Source organism: Perca fluviatilis, chromosome 19 (assembly GCF_010015445.1).
Source record: "Perca fluviatilis chromosome 19, GENO_Pfluv_1.0, whole genome shotgun sequence".
NCBI lineage: Eukaryota > Metazoa > Chordata > Actinopteri > Perciformes > Percidae > Perca > Perca fluviatilis.
In genome coordinates, this window is record NC_053130.1 from 3910889 (window position 1) to 3932403 (window position 21515).

General features: G+C 42.2%; 1 pseudogene; it reads right to left on the reverse strand.

The window, feature by feature from the left end:
• Positions 1 to 1298: 1298 nt before the first annotated feature.
• Positions 1299 to 10519, reverse strand: LOC120548445 (annotated as a pseudogene).
• Between the last annotated feature and the right edge of the window lie 10996 nt (positions 10520 to 21515).

Consider the following 21515-nt stretch of genomic DNA (forward strand, 5'->3'; position numbering starts at 1 on the left):
GATGACATAGTATTAAGAGAGACAACAGTAGAGAGTAGTATGAAAAGTATTTTTTGTTTTCTTTGAGTACAGTAAGTTCACAAACAGACAGAACTAACTCTTTAACTGGAATCGTTTTTAAGGAACAAGAAGGAATTTTAGTGTCCAGCCCCGTCTCCCGCATGTCACGGAAACTTACCTTTTATAAGCCCACCCACAATCTTTTCCTTAACCTAACTGCATCAAAAGTGACGACAATAGTCTCGACCCAGCGGGTTTAGATAAAAAGTGTGAAGATATAACGCTAAGAGGCTTTTAGCGTCAACAACAACACCAAGCGTCTGTATTTTACTCGATGGGAGTGAAACTGTGTTGAAACCTCCTTTCCAGAAAGAGAGAGAGAGAGCAGTGTTGGTCGAGCGAGCAAGAGAGTGAGTGAAGAGATGGAGCGCCAAACAAAGCTGTGAATGAATCAGAGGAATAAACCGTTATTTCACGTTCATTTTGTTGTTTCACATTGGTTACGTTCCAAAGCACACACTAACACACCCACGACTCCGCAGGATGATGCCGCATTGCCAGAGTTTGTGTGAATGCAGAGCTTCATCCTGTCTGTGTGTGTGTGTGTGTGTGTGTGTGTGTGTGTGTGTGTGTGTGTGTGTGTGTGTGTCGGTTAAACTTGTGCGGCAGTATCAGGCGCCGAGGGGCATGACAAAGCAGCGGTACTTATAAGTAGAAAATAAGAATGGTCTGCACACCCTGCGCGCTGTTATTAAATGGGGGTTACACCCCATTTGGGGCCCAAATAATTCAACTAATAATTCAATAGTAACCTTGTTTTTATAGATTCCTTATTCCTGCTCATATTTTGCAGCTTATATTTCATCAGGACCGTGTTGTGAACTGTTCCTGTCCTAGGTGAGGTGTGTTTTATTGATGTTGCAGTCAGAAGTGGGTTGATTCACTCAGGAAACAGAGTTACAGATTTCTAAGATATTTAATTGACATTGAACACAGAGGCCATCAATCCCCATTCGGGTAACACCAATAAATGTAAATAAACATGAACACTAAATCAACAGAAATGCACACCCAAATCATTAAAACCCAATCAAGACCCAATCAGGAGGCGTCGGGATCGTCGTTTTCGAAAAACGGGGACAGCATCACACCCCCAACCGGCCCGTCAGACACCAAGAGTCTGGGTCTGCCGAGGTTTCTTTCTAAAAGGGAGTTTTTCCTTGCCACTGTCACGATAGCCACTGCTAATGCTTGCTCTTGAGGGAATTACTGTAATTGTTGGGGTTTTGGAAATTATAGAGTGTGGTCTAGACCTACTCTGTAAAGTGTCTCGAGATAACTTTTGTTATGATTTGATACTATAAATAAAATTGAATTGAATTGAATTGAGCAGTGTTTCCAACAGTTTCTGGTTAGGGGCTCCGTAATGCCGGAATAGTGTAGACACGAGTCGTAAACATAGCAAAAGATATCGATATATAGAAATGTAGTAGTTAATATAGCCCCCTAGATACAGCAATAGATTGGGGTAAGGCTACATTTCTGCACTGTTTCCCCCCTCGCTGGTATCTTATTTAGTCATTTAAAAAAGAAACATTCTCATCTTGATTTGCACCACCTGTGGGAGTCAGCGGTTGTGGTGAGTGCTGGGCTTTCACTTTGAACACATCCCACTTCTCAGGAAGCAGGCCTTTGTTGAAGAGCACAGAAGCCAGGTAGGAGAAAAACAAGATGGCAGCAATGGCAGACAGCATGGAGATGGTCTTAACCGGAGAGTACTGGACATAAACACCGTCCTCAAGAGTGCATCCTGGGAAGTGAATGACTGGTGCTAACCCTAGTAATGGATTGCCACTGAGCAGTCTTAACACAGTTCCCACCAGGAAACCCAACATAGCCCCGTAACCGTTGGAGATGTTGAAGAAGAGGACGCAGACGAGTTGAGGGAAGATTATGACGTAGGCCACTTCACCACCAATGAGCCAGAACAATGAGATGCTGTTTTCCAGGTTGGTCAGTGATGTACCAACTAAGCCCACTACCAAGACCGAAGCACGGATCACCCACTGAGTCTCTCTGTCTGAAGCCTGCAGAAGAAAGTAGAGAGGAAGAAGAACAGGTAAACAGCAGATAATTGAGACTGTCCTGCTTTATCATTCGTGCCACCTTATTCCATTAATACTCTCCTGTCCTCCATTCCCTTTATTTTGTGACTCAGAAGGTGGAGAACAAATTCATATTTCACCTGAGGTCTCAGGATGTTCTTGTATATGTTGGAGGTGAAGACAGAAGCGGCAGAAAGCAAAGCAGAGTCAGCCGATGACATCACGGCGGCAGCCACACATCCAGTACCGATGATGGAGATGAAGGACGAGGTGAGGTGCTGCAGGGTGAGGGGCAGAACTAGAGCTGATTCCCCTCGTTCATATGGAGATGGAGAACCATAGGAAGTCAGGTTCCAGTCTGAGGCATGGACACACAAGAAGGAAACACTGAAAAATAGTCACATTATCTGTTTGAGGGATTCTGAGATGAGCCTACTGTATATACTAAGGAGTGAACTAAGTACTGTGTGATAAGCTACAAGGAGCACAGTGGGCCCAGTTGATTTTTTAACCAAGTGTGGTAGATTGCAGGTAGAAGTGAGGGGAGTGGTAATTGAAGGAAGTTATCTTGCGGCCTGTTGGTTCCACCCCCGAGCCTTATATGGACTTCCTGCCCCAACAAGGACAGGCTGGGATTAATTGAGTGATTAGGTTTGGAGGGAAAAGGGAGGCAGGTGGTTTAACTGGGAAGAAAGAGAACCAGAGGAGGAGAGGGAAGAGACTGAGTGAGACAGAGTGGTTAAAAGTAGTGAAAGTAATACTGATCAAAACTGTGTGACTAACTGGTGTGATCTGGACTGGCTGCCTACCCTCCTGTGTACCAAACATTGACTGTAAATATGAATGGACAATGCATCCGGTTTGGCGAAGTGCTGAAAATGCATAAGTGCCTTAAACCTGCATTCTATCTGAATTCCAGCAGAGGGCGACACGTGCGGTTGCAAAAGGAGTTTGGTTTCTGTAGAAGTCTATGAGAAAGTGACCCACTTCTCACTTGATTTATGACCTCAGTAAACATTTTCATAATGAGTTTATGGTCTCAATCGCTAGTTTTAAGTCTTCTGCAACACAGAATGATGTTCATTTTTTTAATTATGATCTCGTTGATTTTAAAATCGGCAATAAAGCAGGGGGTGTTTTAGGGCGTGGCTATGATGTGATTGGCAGTGAAAGCGTGTAACGTAACGTGGCTCCTCCCTCACTCCTCCCTCTCGTCTAAATGGCTGCGCCCGTTACAGCAAACTCAACGATGGATAGCAGAGCTCCACAAACCAATGGGTGATGTCACACATGCTCTGTCCATTAATATTAACAGTCTATGGTACCGAACGGTTTTGAATGAGGACCGCTTGTGGATTACCTGTGGATTGAAGACGACCAAAACGGATTGTGGACGGTGAAGCAGTGGACGGTGAGGTAGTGTTGAAAATCCCCCTCCTACGCTGTCAATTATCCTGAATAAAACTTCCCAACTGTGTTCAACTGTACTCCTGGTGCCGGCTTTTGTCATTGAACTGGTGACGTGGAAAGCCCACACCCCAGGGCTTGCCACACAAGATACCATTCAAATCACCTTCATGCAGTTGGTTCATTTTAATGGCACAGGCACTCATATAGGCCCTTGAGCATTTGGCCTCCAGTCTGGAACATGGGATATAAGGATATTCTGCTCCTGAAGACTTTGTTATATTGATACAACATGAAAAATTCATAGACAGTTTATTACATTTTTGTTTTAAAACGTAAAACTTTTGCTACTTTTTACGTCCGGCGTCCACACTACCACCCCTTAAAATGAGACATTTTAAAACACTGCCAACCCCATTTTAGTTTCATAACTCTGGGATTGTGTTTAAGTCTGGACAGCCACGTTCGCTCCCTCATTGGGTCTTATCAGTCACGGCTACTACTACCTCCATGTGCAGGATGTTAGCTATTATTCAAGCAATCTGCGACAGTTCCAATGTCCTGTGGGTTTATTGGGTAAACAAATAATGGTTCATGAAGCTTCATTTGGGCATCACTACTAAAAGGTTTGTCAGGACAGAAATTGGTTTTATTTTAAAATACCATTAAAAAATCATATTGGTGTGGATGTAGTCTTAATTTCTGACACAAACATTATTTATTTTTCTTGAAGATATTAGTTTTCACAGCTTACCCCAGTATGTAGAATATGTTAATACCTGTGGATGCAGCAACTGCCCCAAGCAGTATAGAAGGTATCCCAAATACAGGGAAGATGACAGCAGCGACAAAGCAAGTGATCTTGGCTGTGGATGTTGAAGACGCCGACAAAGTCCTCTGGTGGAAGCCCTGATATCCCACACCCCCTATTGCCTGAAAAATAAAACAAGTTAGTTGGTAAAATTAAAAACTTGTGTTGCAACCTTGACATTCATAGACATACTGTTTTAGATAATAGCCTTGGCCTAAAACCTGATTCTTAAGTTAAAATTAAAAACAAACTATTTAAATATGGATGCTATCCTTTTTCTAAAGATATCTATTAAGACTGGAGCAAATTGAATTCCATTTCATATCAGCCATGTTATTGCTTCCTGTACAACCAAAAAAAAAAAAAAAATTTTTTTGGTTTTTTTTTTTGTTTTTGTGTACCAATCCAGGGAGCGTGTAAGGTGTTGTTCATCAGTGTCTGGCTAATGTCCAAGGAGTAAGGGTTCATCAAAGCAAAGGGAACACAGATCCACTGCAGAGACAAATAGAAATGGAAAGATTTAAACACAAAAAACTTTTATGTACGTCCTTTGGAGTGTTTTATTCCTTTTGTAAGACTATTTTCTTAAAACAAAAAGCTAAAAGTAAAGCAAACTCACCAAGCTGAAGAATATGAGCACAAGCTGTATAATATCTGTGTAGGCCACAGAGTAGAGACCTCCCAGCAGTGTGTAGGTAATGGCGATGGCAGCAGAGATCCAAATGCACAAAGTTAAGGACAAATCCAAGACCACAGTCATGCTTCCTCCTGTCAGACATATTGTATCAGTGACATTTCATAACCAGTCTTTGTGTGAATAATGTGTTTACATTCATTGAAGTAAATCATACTGTATCTACACAGCGTAGTTCGGAATTTATATCCAAGTATACATTTATTTCACTGAACACATAAAGTTATTTGTTAACAGATAAAGGAATTGTAAACAAAGCCACTGTGCAAGTGCTTATGTAACATACCTAAACCAATGAGTGTTAAGGGCACCCAGAGCACATCAAGAGAAAGCGAAACCAAGCAGAGTCCAGCTGTTAGTACTTTTCCATACTTGGCATGGAAAGGGTCCATCATCGTCACATACCTTCTTTCTCTCATTGGCTTTGCAAACACCAAGCCAACTTTATTTATAATAGGACAGAAGAAATCACAATTAGAAAAAATAGTAATTAAGTAAGAGGGAAATAACAAAACAAGAAAAACATGTAAGGTGTAAAGTTAACATGATTTATTTCTTTCCAACATGTTCAAATTTAAAAAGCAGAAATGACTTTAGGTAACATCCAGACACACACACGCACACACACATTAGATTTTCTCTGCCGACTCATAAGTAACATTAAGCTATTTGACTTAGCTAGCTAGCAAATAATGTTTAGTTTTGTTAAGGAATAGCTACAGGCTAACTAAGTGGTTTTTAGCTAGCTAGCAAACAATGAAATGTAGCCTACAATAAAAAATGAATACAGCCTCCCTCTAATCTTAAAAGCATTAACGCTGTTATTTCAAAGACTTCAATTTAATTAAAATGTCTGTTAAGTCACTATGCATGCATATTTACAACCATGGAATCAACCGGACTCAAACGTTTGGCACTGTGAGCCTCCAAGCGACGGGATCATCAATGCGTTTGGCAGAGACCTTTCTCTCTGGTGATAATATTTTGGCGATTGGACTCACAGTTTTTTAATTAAAGTAGGAACTTGAGAGGTAAAATCTCCTTTAAATTAACTTTTTAACCTGTCAAAAAAATGTTGTCTGCCCACCCTCCTCCACTCCCTCACTGTGCCCCAATCACCATCGCAACACATACACACAGACACGCACACACACACACACACACACACACACACACACACACAACACACACACACACACACAAAACCTGTTTGAGTCGTGATTCATCCGGATCTTTCACCCAAAGGGGTAAGCCAGACTCCACAAAGCGTACCTCCTATGCAGCCATTTTGTTGCTATCAAGCTATCACCCACCATTAGCATTCCCATTGACTGCCATTCATTTTGGCGCCACTTTGACAGCGAATAACTTTACATCTGAAGTGTTTAAAGACTCTATTTGTCCATTGTTTATTTCTAAAGAAACACGACAATGTATAAAAGGCTCCATTACCTTGTATCTCATGTTATGGCACCGTAGCAGACGTTTTCGTAAAAATGTGCTAACGAATGTGTCATAACCACACAACTTACTGTCGCATAGTAGAGAAAGTTTAATTACTAATGTTAACTAGCATTTTAGTTAGCAATAATTAGCCTGTGCCTATGTTATCTCCTTACATATACTTACGCTCTCCATCTCTGCAAGATTCGGAGTGATTGAGATTTCTCTTGGCACAGCTACCAGAAGACATCTACGTCGTCAAGCTCAGTTTGAGCTTGCGAAGCAACGCTCTGCCATCACCGTAGAGCTTCTAATTGACTTCAATGGTCTCTGTGGAAAACAATGGCGTCACATGTTCTATTTCTTTTACTGTCCATGCTTTCACTAGACTCTTTAAATTAACTCATGAGTCGCGAGTCTCTAGTATCATTAACTCGGATCAGTTGAGTACTACTACAATTTAATCTAAAATGTTAACAGCGCCACACACAAACCTCTTGCAACATTAGCCACTGCTAGTCCTAGCCATCTTAGCTGCCAAAAGCTTTATAACTAACAATTTCGTAGGCAACCACAACTCCACAAGTCAACTCAAGCGATTGAGTGAGCAGAGAGACAGGTTAAAGGAACTTCCCGACCCGCAGACTCAGAGCCGGAGGGTGGTGATGGTGCAGTGGATATGACAGATGCCTTTGGTGTGGGAGATCTGGGTTCAATTCCCACTGCGATACATCAACCGTGTGTCCCATGACTCATTATGACTCATCATGACTCATGAGTCCTCGATGACTCATGAGTTCTCTAGTGAGTCAGTCAGTCAGTCGCACGAATCAGCTGGCTACGTTGTCATGAGTGGATCTGTAGCAGACGAGTGAGTGAAGTCTCTTCTCGAGTCAGGGTAAAGAAAATCCACAACAAAAGGCATTCTTTAACTTCTGAAATAACATAAAATTTTCTGCACGTAGCCTAGCTAGGCCTACTGTGTATGTATGCAGTATGTTAAAATGCAATTAGGTCGAGCAGACAGTCCAAAACATTGCAAACTTGCCTCGGCTCGCCTATAGTAGCAATACTGACTCAAGTGACTTGCACAACCCGGATCAGTTTAGCAAGTGACTCAGAATAACACAAATCCTTAAAAGGAATCAAGTTTGCCAGGACTAACACACACACACACACACACACACACACACACACACCTGGCCTATATACCTCAATGATACAGCTTACTTAGGACTGGTAAGCTGTGTTCGAAACCGTTCCCTATCATGGAGATAGTGCATAGTGTGTTACCCATTTTGTAGTGTTGTTCGAATTATCCACGGTATATATATATATATATATATAGGGTATAGTGAGTGAATGAATGAGGGAATGGTTTCTAACACAGCTGTAATATAAGCATTGGGATGTCCACCACGTAGCAGGCACACTGTCAACAAAATTGTGAAATGTTCTAGTTCCATTTACTAATGTGTCAACATCAATTTCACATTGCTGGTGTCTCCTGCTTTGCATTGTAAATACAGTTTTATCTATTTCTAATCTATTTCATTTAAAGACATTGTTGAATTCAAGAAAAACCTAAACTTGGTATTCTTATTATTTTAATAATTATTAATTAATCTGATGGCACACTTCAACCTCAATAGCACAGCAGGACTCTCAAGTTTATTATGGTAACATCAGCAATACATAGAATCATTATTGTGGGTCAGGTTGGGCAGCAATAACAATTTGCTTTTGTTTACAAGACACAGATGACTTCCCTTAAACTACTAAAACACTCCCTCACTTTCTCTTGTTTAAGTCCATACATACAGTATCCTTTCAAATATAATTTCAAACTCTTACCAATAATAAAAGATGAGCTGAATGCCATTAACATCACCAATACCCAGGTTAGTCCCATAGAAGGCGTGTACACCATCTCAGCTGTGCCAACAATGAAGCCTCCTCCGACAAACGTAGCTACAGGATGGATTAACACACGAGCAAGTCATTTGGTGAACAAACAGCAGCTATTTGGACCATTTGGACTCATTTTCTTTCACACATTCAAAGAGCTCTGTCTGATGTAATACAGATAGTTCATTGCATACATTTTAAATATTTTTTTGATGTTGCAAATATTTTCCTTATCCTAATATTTATTGAGCCCTGGAGCTCTGCAATAATTCCTACCCTGTTGAAAGTTTTAATGTTCAGTTTATCAAACCTGTTTTTTGTTTGTTGCTACCCCCCTTAAGGCCGGGACACATATAGCCGACGGGCGACCGTTGACAGAAAACCCCGTCGATATGATCAGTCGCGTCCCCAAGGTCCAAAAAACCACAGAACAGACCAAAAAGACGAGAGGAGATGAGACGTAATACATCTCTATAACAGCAGGCGGCGTTAATCTGTATTGTTGCCCAAGAAATGAAAACCGGCAGCTGATTGGACGAACGCGTCACATGGGTTTGTTTTCTCCGGATATTGAGAGCCAGACTGTCATAGCGGCCGTTCAGAATACGATCTCATATTGTACTAAAATAGTTCACTGAAACATGTTTCTGAAAACATTTTAAGCGAGAAATAGGCCATGCAGTTGCTGAATCTGTCTTCATTTCAGATCAACAAAGGTCAGTTTAAAAGATTTTCATCAGATTTTGAGAGACTGTAGTCACCTCATTGCGCTCGTCATTTCCAGGTGAGTCCCGATTTCCCTGCCGCCGACCGAACATGTCAGGTCGGCCAAAATGAACGCCGACAGCCCCCCAGACGGACGACGGCACGGGACACATGGAACAGACTCCAGTCACCGACCTCGCCAGACTGTCCCATGGCCGATAATCGGGTTAATGTGTCCCAGGCCTTAATGTACTGTTTGCGGTGCTGTTGAATTATTGTGCGCTATACTGAGAGATGTTTCCAATATTTGATCCACCCCAATTATATCAGGGAGGTCTGACTATTGACCGCCTCGTTCCCTCGACTCTGTGTGCGTTGTGTGAAAATGCGGAACCTTGTTTGTACTGTTAATTTGTAGTGTTAATTTAACACTAATAATTTAAGAATATGCAAAAGGAAAATATAAACTGAACATTATAAAGGTATTGGAACTGCATTTTGACACAGGGCCACGCAAGACAGGACACTGTGTAATAAGGCAGGAGCTGCTTTATATACCTTATCATTTTGATTAAATATTGTGCTAAAAGGTATAAAATGTAGCCAACTTTTATCGGTAGGTATTTGTAAACACACAGCGTACAAAGTTAGTTGTTAGAGAGATTTTGCTTCTACGTGATGATCATTTTGGATCATTTTGGAGGCAGCTGTTTGTGGTGCTGTTGAACAGCCTAACCCTAACCCTCTGAAGAAGCAACACGGTTTGTGAAACGTCACCACAACCTGGATATGTTTCTAAACTGGTTCAGAAGACTAAACAACCTCAATAGTAACCTTTGTTTTTATACATTTCTTATTCCTGCTTATATTTCATTAGGCTGTTTGTGTATGGATTCAAATGCTTATATTCTATTGTACAACTTTTTATTTTATTATTTATTTATATGGACAGACATGTCAATTTATTTAAAACATCTTATTGCTTAATGGAAACAGTTTCTATGAGTTTGCAGCCAACAATTATAACACCACTGTAAAGAACTTTCAAGATATTTTATGATCTTATAAATATATTTCCTTAATAATCACAACCACGTAATTCACAGTTTCTGTCCTAGTTGTGTCAGCTGTGTTCTCCTCACCTGTCATTGTGAAGATCCCCACCACCAAGCCAATGCCCCGGTTTCCCAGCAGGGCCATCTCCGTTCCAGTGGCTGCACTTTTTTCTGTTCCCTTTTGGACTTGAAAGAAGCCCAGATGCCAGTCCCAAGGACCAGCAGGTAGAAAAACACCATCGCTATCACTCCTGGGATGTTAACAGCCATGATGGATGCTGACTGGCTTCTTCACTAGCTGATGTCTGACTGACTGACTGACTGACTGACTGACTGACTGACTGACTGAGTTTTAAGGAAAACAGGAGCAACATAGCAGAGGAACTTAATATATTCATTAAAGCCCTCTGGTGAAAGAGATGGTTACAGGTTTAGCTGGTGTAGTGGAAGTTTCCTTTGCAGCAGGGGGGGAAATTTCAGAGTTTAGTATAATGAAACAAATAAGACAGTCTGAGACTAGAACCAAGTTGGGTTTTTGTATTTTATTAACCAAAGTATATATATATTTGCAAATAGGAGCAACATGATTTCACAAAAGGCTGCAGCCCAGTGTGGAGTCAGTTTCTCAAATGAGTGAACAGAACACCAGGCTTATATGCATCTTCAGAGTGACAGCACACACACACTTGGATTATTATGACGCTACAGTTCTTACAGGCAATCTGATACACATGAAGACAATCAGAAAAACACAAGAGACATCTCGGAGCCATTTCGCCTCCTCCTCCCTGTACGATAGTTTTAGGGTGACCTTGTAGCCCCTATCTGTTCAGACAAACAGTGCTCACATTATGTTCCAGACTGGACGTCTCAGCAGTTAGAATCAAAATCTGCATGGGGGAAATGAGATCAACTCTTTCAGCATTTTTGAGAGAAGTAAAGTTTTATTTGGAAATTTTCCCATTACATTCCACCCTTTTGATTACAACCTAATCACAATACAAAAATTACTTTAATGATTACATATATTTTTTGCAAATAGCGTCTTCCATGTCCATGTCTTCTATTGTCAGAGGTGTGTGTGTGTGTGTGTGTGTGTGTGTCAGCACTACCTTCCTCATCAGTTTTTGAACTCAGTCAAACAGAGGGACAGGTGCTGCTCTCTGTCTGAGGTTTTTTGCTTTTTCTTCGGGCAGTTACATACCCAATGTCCAAAGTCCTTGCAGTACAAACACTGGTCTGGTTTGTTGGGCTGACCATTTTGCCCACGGTACCCTGCCTGGGCCTCTCTGGCTCGACCACGTCCTTCGTGGGAGCGGCCTTTTTTGGGTCCGCGTTCCATATGTTGCCCACCAGCCTGTTGTAACATGCAGACAAACGCTTCAAACATGGTTTTCTCACGTACTCGTTGGTCTTTCCACCCGATGCAGGTGTGACTGATGTTGTCAGTTGATTTGTGTATTGTGATTAGGTTGTAATCAAAAGGGTGGAATGTAATGGGAAAATTACATTTAAGCCTAATTCCTTATATTTTTATGTTTAATTCGTACTTCTCTCAAAAATGCTGAAAGAGTTGATCTCATTTCCCACATGCAGATTTTGATTCTAACTGCTGAGACATCCAGTCTGGAACATAATGTGAGCACTGTTTGTCTGAACATATAGGGGCTACAAGGTCACCCTAAAACTATCGTACAGGGAGGAGGAGGTGAAATGGCTCCGAGATGTCTCTTGTGTTTTTTCTGATTGTCTTCATGTGTATCAGGTTGCCTGTAAGAACTGTAGCGTCATAATAATCCAAGTGCATGTGTGCTGTCACTCTGAAGATGCATATAAGCCTGGTGTTCTGTTCACTCATTTGAGAAACTTACTCCACACTGGGCTGCGGCCTTTTGTGAAATCATGTTGCTCCTATTTGCAAATATATATATACTTTGGTTAATAAAATACAAAAACCCAACTTGGTTCTAGTCTCAGACTGTCTTATTTGTTTCATTATACTAAACTCTGAAATTTCCCCCCCTGCTGCAAAGGAAACTTCCACAACACTGGTTAATTACTTGGCAGTGGTTGGCAAGGCACAGGAATGCCATTATTAAATATTTGTGTTAGCGAGCAGTTGAACAAGTGTATATACTTATATAAAACAACCAGCATGTTGTGAAATGATTCAATCAATCACTTTATTTGTGACTCTCTGGAGTGCTTTCATCCTAATGCTGCTAATGCCTAATGCTACGCTATTTTCTATCACGTTCCTGCTCCGCTCTTATTTTGTGTTTTTGGACTTCCTGTTTTATTCTGAAATGTATTGTTTGTTGTCATTACAGTTCACTTGTCTTCCCCTCTTTGTCTGTTTTTCCTGCCTGTGTGACTACCTTCCCATCCCTAATGTGCATCACCTGTTAGTTATCATCATCCCCAGTTCCCACTGCATATATTCTCCCAGTGTTCACTCAACCTCTGCCAGATTGTAGTTGTACTTCGTGTCACTCACTCCAGCATTATTTCCCTTGTGTATTCTCTAGTGTTTTTTGACTTTTGCCTTACTCCTGACAACAGGGCTGGACTGGCCATCTGGCATACCGGGCATTTTCCCGGTGGGCCGACGGACTTTTGGGTCGAATCGAGCGGATTCACGCCAGGCTACGTGGTCTCTGTTCTTTAACAGATTTAACTTTACCCTTTCCTATCGTCCTGGTTCCAAAAATGTCAAGCCAGATGCTTTGTCCCTCCTGTTTGATCTTGACCCATCCCCTGAAGAACCTACGAACATTTTACCTGATTCCTGTGTCTTGGGAGCCATTGCTTGGGAGGTGGAGGAAAGGGTTAAAAGGGCACAAGAAGGTCTCACAGTTCTGGCTGGCTGCCCTCCTAATCGTCCGTTTGTTCCAGTTGAACTCTGTGCTCAGGTGGTCCATTGGGCGCACACCTCTCTTCTCACCTGCCATCCTGGTGTCAAGAGGACCATGTTTGTGGTGCAGCAACGGTTCTGGTGGCCGTCCATGAAGAGAGAGGTTGTAGAGTATGTGGCGGCCTGTCCGGTCTGTGCTCAGAATAAGATTTCTCGCCAAGCTTCTGCTGGTCTCCTACAGCCCCTGTCTGTTCCTAAGCGTCCTTGGTTGGACATTTCCATAGTCTTTGTCACTGGATTAACTCCCTCTGACGGCAACACTGCTGTGCTGACAGTAGTTGACAGATTCACCAAGATGGTAAATTTTATTCCTCTGCCCAAGTTACCCTCTGCTAAGGAGACGGCAGAGGTTCTGCTTGCCCAGGTGTTCAGGCTTCATGGGTTCCCGACGGACGTGGTCCCCAATTCATCTCTTAGTTTTCTGTGCTCTTATCAGAGCTTCTGTCAGCCTATCTTCAGGTTACCACCCCCAGTCTAACGGACAGATGGAAAGACTCAATCAGGAGATGTAGACAAGTCTTCGCTGCCTGGTCTCGCAGAATCCGGCGTCCTGGTCCAAACAGTTGTTGTGGGTGGAATATGCTCACAACACCCTGCCCTGCTCTTCCACCGGTTTGTCTCCATTCCAGTGCGCTTATGGGTATCAGCCACCGTTGTTCTCAGCACTCGAGCGGGAAGTAGGAGTTCCTTCTGCGGTGGCTCTGGTCAGACGTTGTCGGCGAACCTGGACTAGGGCTCGACAGGTCCTCCTGAGGAACAGAGACCGATACAAGAAGTAGGCCGACCGATGGAGATCTGTGGCTCCTCAATATTGAGTGGGACAAAGAGTTTGGTTGGCTACCAAAGACCTTCCACTGCGTGTCGAGTGTCGTAAGTTGGCTCCTCAGTTTGTGGGTCCTTTTTTTCCTGTGTTCAAGATTGTTAACCCTGTGGCAGTCCAGTTGAAACTTCCCAGATCTATGAGAGTTCATCCCCCATTCCATGTGAGCAAGGTCAAGCCTGTTAAGGAGAGCGCGTTGGTTCCAGTCACTCCTCCTCCTCCTCCACCTTGGTTCATTGATGGGGGACCCGTGTACACCGTCCGCAAACTCCTGGCGGTTAGGAAGACGGGCCGTGGTCGTCAGTTTCTGGTGGACTGGGAGGGGTACAGTCCAGAAGTCCTAGCAATATCCTGGATCCGAGTCTGATCCAGGATTTCTACAGACTGCATCCTGACAAGCCTAGGCCGTCCGGTGTTCGGCCTTCGAGGGAGGGGTACTGTCACGTTCCTGCTCCGCTCTTATTTTGTGTTTTTGGACTTCCTGTTTTATTCTGAAATGTATTGTTTGTTGTCATTACAGTTCACTTGTCTTTCCCTCTTTGTTTTTCCCGCCTGTGTGACTACCTTCCCATCCCTAATGTGCATCACCTGTTAGTTATCATCAGGCCAGCTGACAGTCTTGCCTGGGCCCGGGACGAGATAAGCTTAGATGGGCCCCCCGCGCCCAGATCTCTCCTTTTTCCTTGCTCTTCCTCTCCCCTGCTCTTCCTCTCCTGTTCCTCTCCTCTCCTGTTCATCTCCTGTACCTCTCCTCTGCTCTTCCTCTCCTGGTCCTCTCCTCTTCCTCTCCTGCTCCTCTCCTATGCTCTTCCTCTCCTATGCTCTTCCTCTCCTCTGATCTTCCTCTAATCTGATCTTCCTCTCCTCTCCTCACATCTCTCACTGAAATTAATGTGATCAGTCTCTGATCCATCCTGCTCAGACTCTCCGACAGGGCATCTCTCTCTCTCTCTCTCTCTCTCTCTCTCTCTCTCTCTCTCTCTCTCTCTCTCACCGGTAGCCTGACTCTGTCCCTCCGTTGCGGGGCAGCGGGCCCCTCCCGCATCACTCTCTCTGTCACCTGACAGCAGCTGGATCTCTCTCCTCTCTGTCTCATCCTCTCTGACGGAGCTACCAAACTCAACTCTTTCTGTAAAAGAGAACGTGTTGTCTCAGGCTTTTATAGAGAGCTAATGGACGTTAACATGAGAGCTGGCCTGTTAGCTACGTTACATGGCTCGTAAACGTTGGCGCCGCTGTTTCTTACCTTGCTCTACGTTGACAGTTCCAGCTTCACCGTCACCACCTTTTTTAAAAAATATTTGTTTAGAAAATCTCTAAGGCCTCTATTTTCTTCTTCTCTTTTCCTTCCTTTTCTGAGCACCGGACTTGTGCTGACCGGACATTTTGAGCATACTGAACTTCAAATCTACTGAAAACAACATCAACTTTTGATAAGTGGCCAAACCATTTTTGTGTTGGGGGTGGGGGGGTTCTTGACCACTATTTCAAGGACAATTAGGAAGAAAACAAATAAAAAGCAAATATTATATATTTTTTTCCACAAATAGGCCTATTTAAAAAAATGTTTTTCAATTATTCCATAATTTAATGAGGGCCCAGTTCTGGGCCCCCGGTTCTGGGCCCCCCCCTACTGTGGGCCCGGGACAACAGACCCGTTTGTCCCCCCCTATCGGCGGGCGTGGTTATCATCATCCCCAGTTCCCACTGCATATATTCTCCCAGTGTTCACTCAACCTCTGCCAGATTGTAGTTGTACTTTTTATTCTCCAGTGTTTTTTGACTTATGCCTTACTCCTGACAACGATTACTGCCTACCACTTTTTGTACCGTCGCCTGCTTTGTTCTGAGTATAATAAAATCTCCTTACCTGTTATTCCCTGTCCGAGTCGTGCATTTGGGTCTGCCTTTGTACTGTGATATATTCCTTCAATTGCTTCCCTTCCTCATGTCTTTGTCCATTCCACCATAGTCTCACATTGCCAGACCTTCCTCCACAACGTGCTCTGGCTGATTGGCATTTCTTTAAAAGGTGCCCTGCCATACAAAACCGTTTTTACTTGCATTTTTTGAACTATGTTAGGTCCATATGTGTTTGTGTTATGTTGTGAATGTGAAAATTAACTGCTACGTCCTTTGTCAGCTCTAGCCACTGAAAAGAAATAAGCAGCGAAATCAGGCCAATTACAAAAGCTGGTCAGTCTGACATCATATTGCCTGAGCTAATTACTATTCATTTGCTCGCCCAGTTGGGCTGGTTGAAGGATTCTGACAGCCAGGCTCTCATTGGCTAGCTGTTAACCAGTCAGATTCAAACAGCTTAGCTTGTTGAGTATTAATGAAAACTGGCAGGAATCGAGCTGAGTCTTCCTGTAGTCTTTCTATACCATGCTAGAATGGCTTGAAACAAGGTAACCAAGGCATTTTTTCCACAAAACATGTTACAGAGTCCATGGTAGAACTTCAGACATTACAACAAAGTAATGAAATACGTGTGGCAGGGCACCTTTAAACCAATCACAATCGTGATGGGCGGTGCTGAGCGCCGGACAGAGCAACGGCGCCTCTGCAACATAGCCTCGGGAAGGAACTTGTTTTGGTGGAACCTGTGTACGTTCAAAAGTAAGTTGTTTTAGTCGTGCAACAGAAAACTCAGATTGGACAGATAGTCTAGCTAGCTGTCTGGATTTACCCTGCAGAGATCTGAGGAGCAGTTAACCATAGTCCTCAGAAATCCACCGGAGTTTAGAACGCCAACACAAAGAAAGAGGAAGGTGTCGGACATCCGGCCGAAATGAGAGACATCCAGCGTTTTTTTCAACAATTCCGGAAATGACACGTCGTCAATATAGACTAGTCCAACCAAGGAGGAATGGGAGAGACGTGAGGAAATCATGTGAGGAGAGAGGAAACAAGGACATGTGTTTTTACTCCCTCCCTGCCCACATACTCATCTACTTCCTATTTCCCTAATCAGCCTTGCAGTATATATACCGGCCCATCTCTACTCATTCCTTGCCAGATTGTCAGTCCTCAAAGAGTTAAATGAACTTCAGATAATTTAAGTGTATACGCAGTTGAAATACTTTTTCATATTTTTTTAAATATTTTCTTTTGCAAATATCTACCTTATCCTAATATTTATTGAGCCCTGGAGCTCTGCAATAATTCCTACCCCGTTGAAGGTTTGAATGTTCATTTTGCCATCTCAGCTGTGCCAACAATGAAGCCTCCTCCGACAATCGTAGCTACGGGATGGATTAACACACGAGCAAGTAATTTGTAAGTAAGTAAGTAAGTAAGTAAAATTTATTTGTACAGCGCTTTTCACAGACAAGGTCACAAAGTGCTTCACAATGTGCATAGACAATAAAACAGTCAATAATATAAAATACAAATACAACAAATACAATTATCAAATAAATAAAAGACATAGGCTACCCAAAAGCTAGCCTAAACAAGTGAGTCTTCACTTGTCCCTTAAAACAGTCCACATTCTCAGCAAACCTACTGGTTGGTAGAGCATCTAGAGTGTAGGTGCTATGGTTTAAAGCTCTATCCCCAATGCCTTCAGACCTAGAGTGTGCATGGATAGCAGATTTGGATTGACAGACCTGAGAGACCGGGATCGGGCATGTAAGTGGGATTATGTTGGCAAGATAGTCAGGGCCTGACCATGAGCCCCAGGTTATGCAGGGACTTGAATTGGATCCCAGAGGTTACAGGAAGCCACAAGGACATAGCAGAGGGGTGATATGGTTGTGCCCGCTGCTTGATCTAGGGGTAAGAAGCCCAGCAGCCGCTTGAATGATTGCAGGTGGTGAAGGACAGATTTTATTGAGTGAGGGAGAAAGAGAATTACAATAGTTGATAATGGGAGGAAAATGAAGGCATGGATGAGCATTCTAGCTCTGGCTGAGAGACCACAGCCCTTAATTTGCTAATATTGTAGAAGGTGAAAAAATTTGTCAATGATTTGATGTGAGTTTCAAAAGATAGATGTGTCAAATGTGTCACCTGTTCCTTAGATCAGTCGACGAGATGAGACAAAGGCCCAATGTTCTGCTTTGATCAGAGGAATAATCTCTTCTGGCTTATGATTAAAACCTCTGTCTTGATCTGGACTAACTGCAAAAGCTTCAGCCATCCAATTGTTTATGCCATCTATGCAACTAGGAGTCTAGTAGTAGGTGCCCCGCAAGTTACGTATTGCTCTCTCGACAGGTAATTCAGCCTATTCGTCTAAATCTACACAGTCTATGGTGTAAATTCGTTTTATAGTTGTTTGGCTAACTATAGCATGGTTGTGCATAACGCTAGAACGACGTCTAGATACTTTTCCTTGCGCCCCAAAAGAATTGTCTAGGCTAACGTTGTAACATAAATCTGTGTGCTATGACGGATCACAGGCAAAGGACACTCTAAATTGTAGTTATTTTTTTTCATTGCTTTTGCTTTGTACTGGAAGCCTTTACATGAAACGGCCACCGTGGGAGTTAAAACACTGTCGAATGGAGGGGCTAGAAAGTAATATTCAGTTGGTTGTCATATAGAATTTCACCGCTTAGATGGGAGAAGTTTTTCCAACAATGTAGCTTTAACATAACAAATGTGACCATAGAATAAGCATTTTAACCACACTCTACACTACTGCACAGACAATACTAACCTCCTTCAAATTACTTTGACGAAAGTGTTTCAATGTCAAACACCCCAAGCAGCAAAATCCTTGCCATTGAAGTCCCACTGGATGCCTGGCAAGCAGAGCCATACACACTTTAAGCTATGCGTGAACACCTGAACCCGACAATTTCTTTCTGGTTGAACAAAATAAAATTGATAGGCTTAAAAGTCTTATTTCAGTATAGTAAACAACATATCCAGCATTCCAGATTTATGTACAATTGACTGTTGAAATTGGTCCCAATAGTATTATGACAAGCATTCCTGGTCCCTACTGTCAATGTTGGAGATTTCACATTATCAATAAGTAGTGTCCAAAGAGCAATTGCCACAAGGTACCCAGGAAATTTGGGAGATTAGATTAGACAAATTCTTACAGTAAAACTGTATTCGATTATGACCAATTAATATAGAAGACAAGGTGATTGCAAGCAGTTCACATACTTTCCAACAGCACTGCATAAAAAGTACCTTCACTATTTGAACAGGGTTTGAAGGGCTGGGAGAGAGCCCCTGACTGCCGAGGTGCATGGAGCTATTGAGCATTTCTTTTTATCTGAGGTATCTCTGCATCAACAAGAAAAACAGATGTGAAAGACTGTAGCCAATAAGTATAAGAATAGAAGTATACTCTTTTGATCCTGTGGAGGGAAATTCAGTCTCTGCATTTATCCCATCAATGTATTAGTGAGACTCACTGTTGAAAACATCGACGCTTCTTATCAGTCCTTTTAAATAATGAGGCCATCCTTAAAAATATTGCAGTAACAGCAAAAAGAAGAAAAAAAGAGCATCTGGTAGGTAGGTCTATTTTTTTCTAGATTCAATGTAAAAAATTAAATTTATTTTGTCATGGGGATTAAATAGCAGGTCGATTTGTTATGATCTGGCAAAAAAAAAAGCCCCAGCTATTTAAGTTTTACTGTAGTGTGTGTGTGTGTGTAGAATGGAAATATAATACATTTACCTGTGAAGATGAATTTTTTATTTCAAGCAATTCTTGACGTACAAGTGAGAGCTCGTTGTCACTATTTTCGCTTGTTCTTCCAAGGAAGCTAGGATTTCCACCCTTGATTGTGAATGGCAGCCTGTGGCAACATATAAATGTTTTTCTAAATTAAAACATACAAATTATTGCAGAAGTTATATATATCATTATGCTTTACAAGCTACATTGTATGATATTTTTGTCCTAAGCCACCTAAAATTTATAAACAATAGTGTTGCTTTGGGAGGGGCTGCATATTTCAAATGAGTCTCGGTTTTGAAGTGCCAAACAGAGTGCAAATCTGAGCAGCTTGTTTTGTAGTTTGTTTGTAGTATGGTACATAGTAGATATAAATGATATAAGATGGTATACAGCAAGCATTTATAATTTGATGTAATGATAAGTTCTCTTTATCTGAGAAACCATGAACGTAATGATGGAGTATTTTAAAATAATCCATTCCCGATCACTCCTGTGTGATAATCAAATCTTTTAAGTTAACTCAATACAATATTTCAACTTTCCACATCCACCCCAGCCCGTTTACACTTCAGGAATCCGAAGTACCGTGACTGACTACTGTAGCTACTGGTCCTCGCTTTTAAATTCGTCAGACGGCGAGCTGCCAGCGGCTTGAGCGAAAGTGGAAGGGGATCGAGCGGATTCTTGGTGTCGATTTTCAGTCTCTGTTTAATGGTAGGCCTTACATCTGTCAATCATACGGCTTGCCATTTGGGGAAATTAACCCCCAAGCGCTCTATGATTGGTTGAACTGTTCTTCTTTGCTGCTGCTTGATTTTGAGGACTCGTGCGCACAGAGGTGTCACCAGGTTTTTTAGTAAGTTTAGACGTACTGCGTACTTTGAGGTCAAAATGGGTGTTTAAACGGAGAAATAAGCCAAAACAATTCAAATCTCGTCATTTTGGGTACAGGGGGTGTCAGTCAAAATATCGTCTTTATGGGGTAAAGAATTAAATGTTAGTACATTAAACAAAACTCACTTTGGTTCCACTGACTGTGGCCACGGCAGTAGGGTCATCCTATCCTCATCCTCCCACAGACGCTTATAACACGGATTCTCTTTCCCAATAATGGCGCTCTCGGAATCTTCTTCAACGCTTGTCCAACTTCGCCTCCAAAGTATTCATGTCTATTGCAGAGAAATATCAGTCACCCATTGCCACTAACACTGATAGTTACCAACAAGTGTCTAAGTTAAAGAATAATGTAATGCCACTCAATATGATATTATCAATATCGGTTCCGATTGAGTGATCTATTTGTGATCTATTTGGTGATATTATCACAAATAGATCACTCATATCGAACGCCGCCCTCATTAACGTTATCCTACATAACCCTCGAGGTAACGTGAGTTTTAGCAAGTCAGGGCTTGACATAAATTTTTGAGGCACTTGTCCTTTACGTTTCACTTTTTCCATGCACAAAAGTCACTTGTCCGGGTAAAGATTCATAATTTTATGATAAAACCGTTGAAAGGATCCAAACACTATCAGCATTAATAAAATACTCAAGTCAATATATTGAGATACTAAGTCAATATATTGAGATACTACGTCAAAAATTACATTATAGAACGGCAAAAACGACCACTGGATGGGAACGGTGTATTTTACAACAACGATCGTAGCACGCAGGTTGGCGAGGCCAATTTCGAGTGAACGCAACATCTGTGTTGTTTTTCCGCGACAACAACAGCAGCTGCACACTGTCATACGTTACTCTCCAGTGAAATACAGATAGACATATTTTACACCGTCTTAGCTGTCAGCATTTTTAACTCTCGACGGCACTCTAGCTGCTAGTTAACGGTAGGCTAATCTTTACCTGCTGCCAAGTGTTGTTTTAACTAGCATGACATGCGGTGATAGTTTGTTTGCCTCTAACGTCCGTTTTCGAGCATCAGACAGAAGCATTTCAGTGGCACCAAAATCTGCGTTGCAATACGGTCCGTAGATAA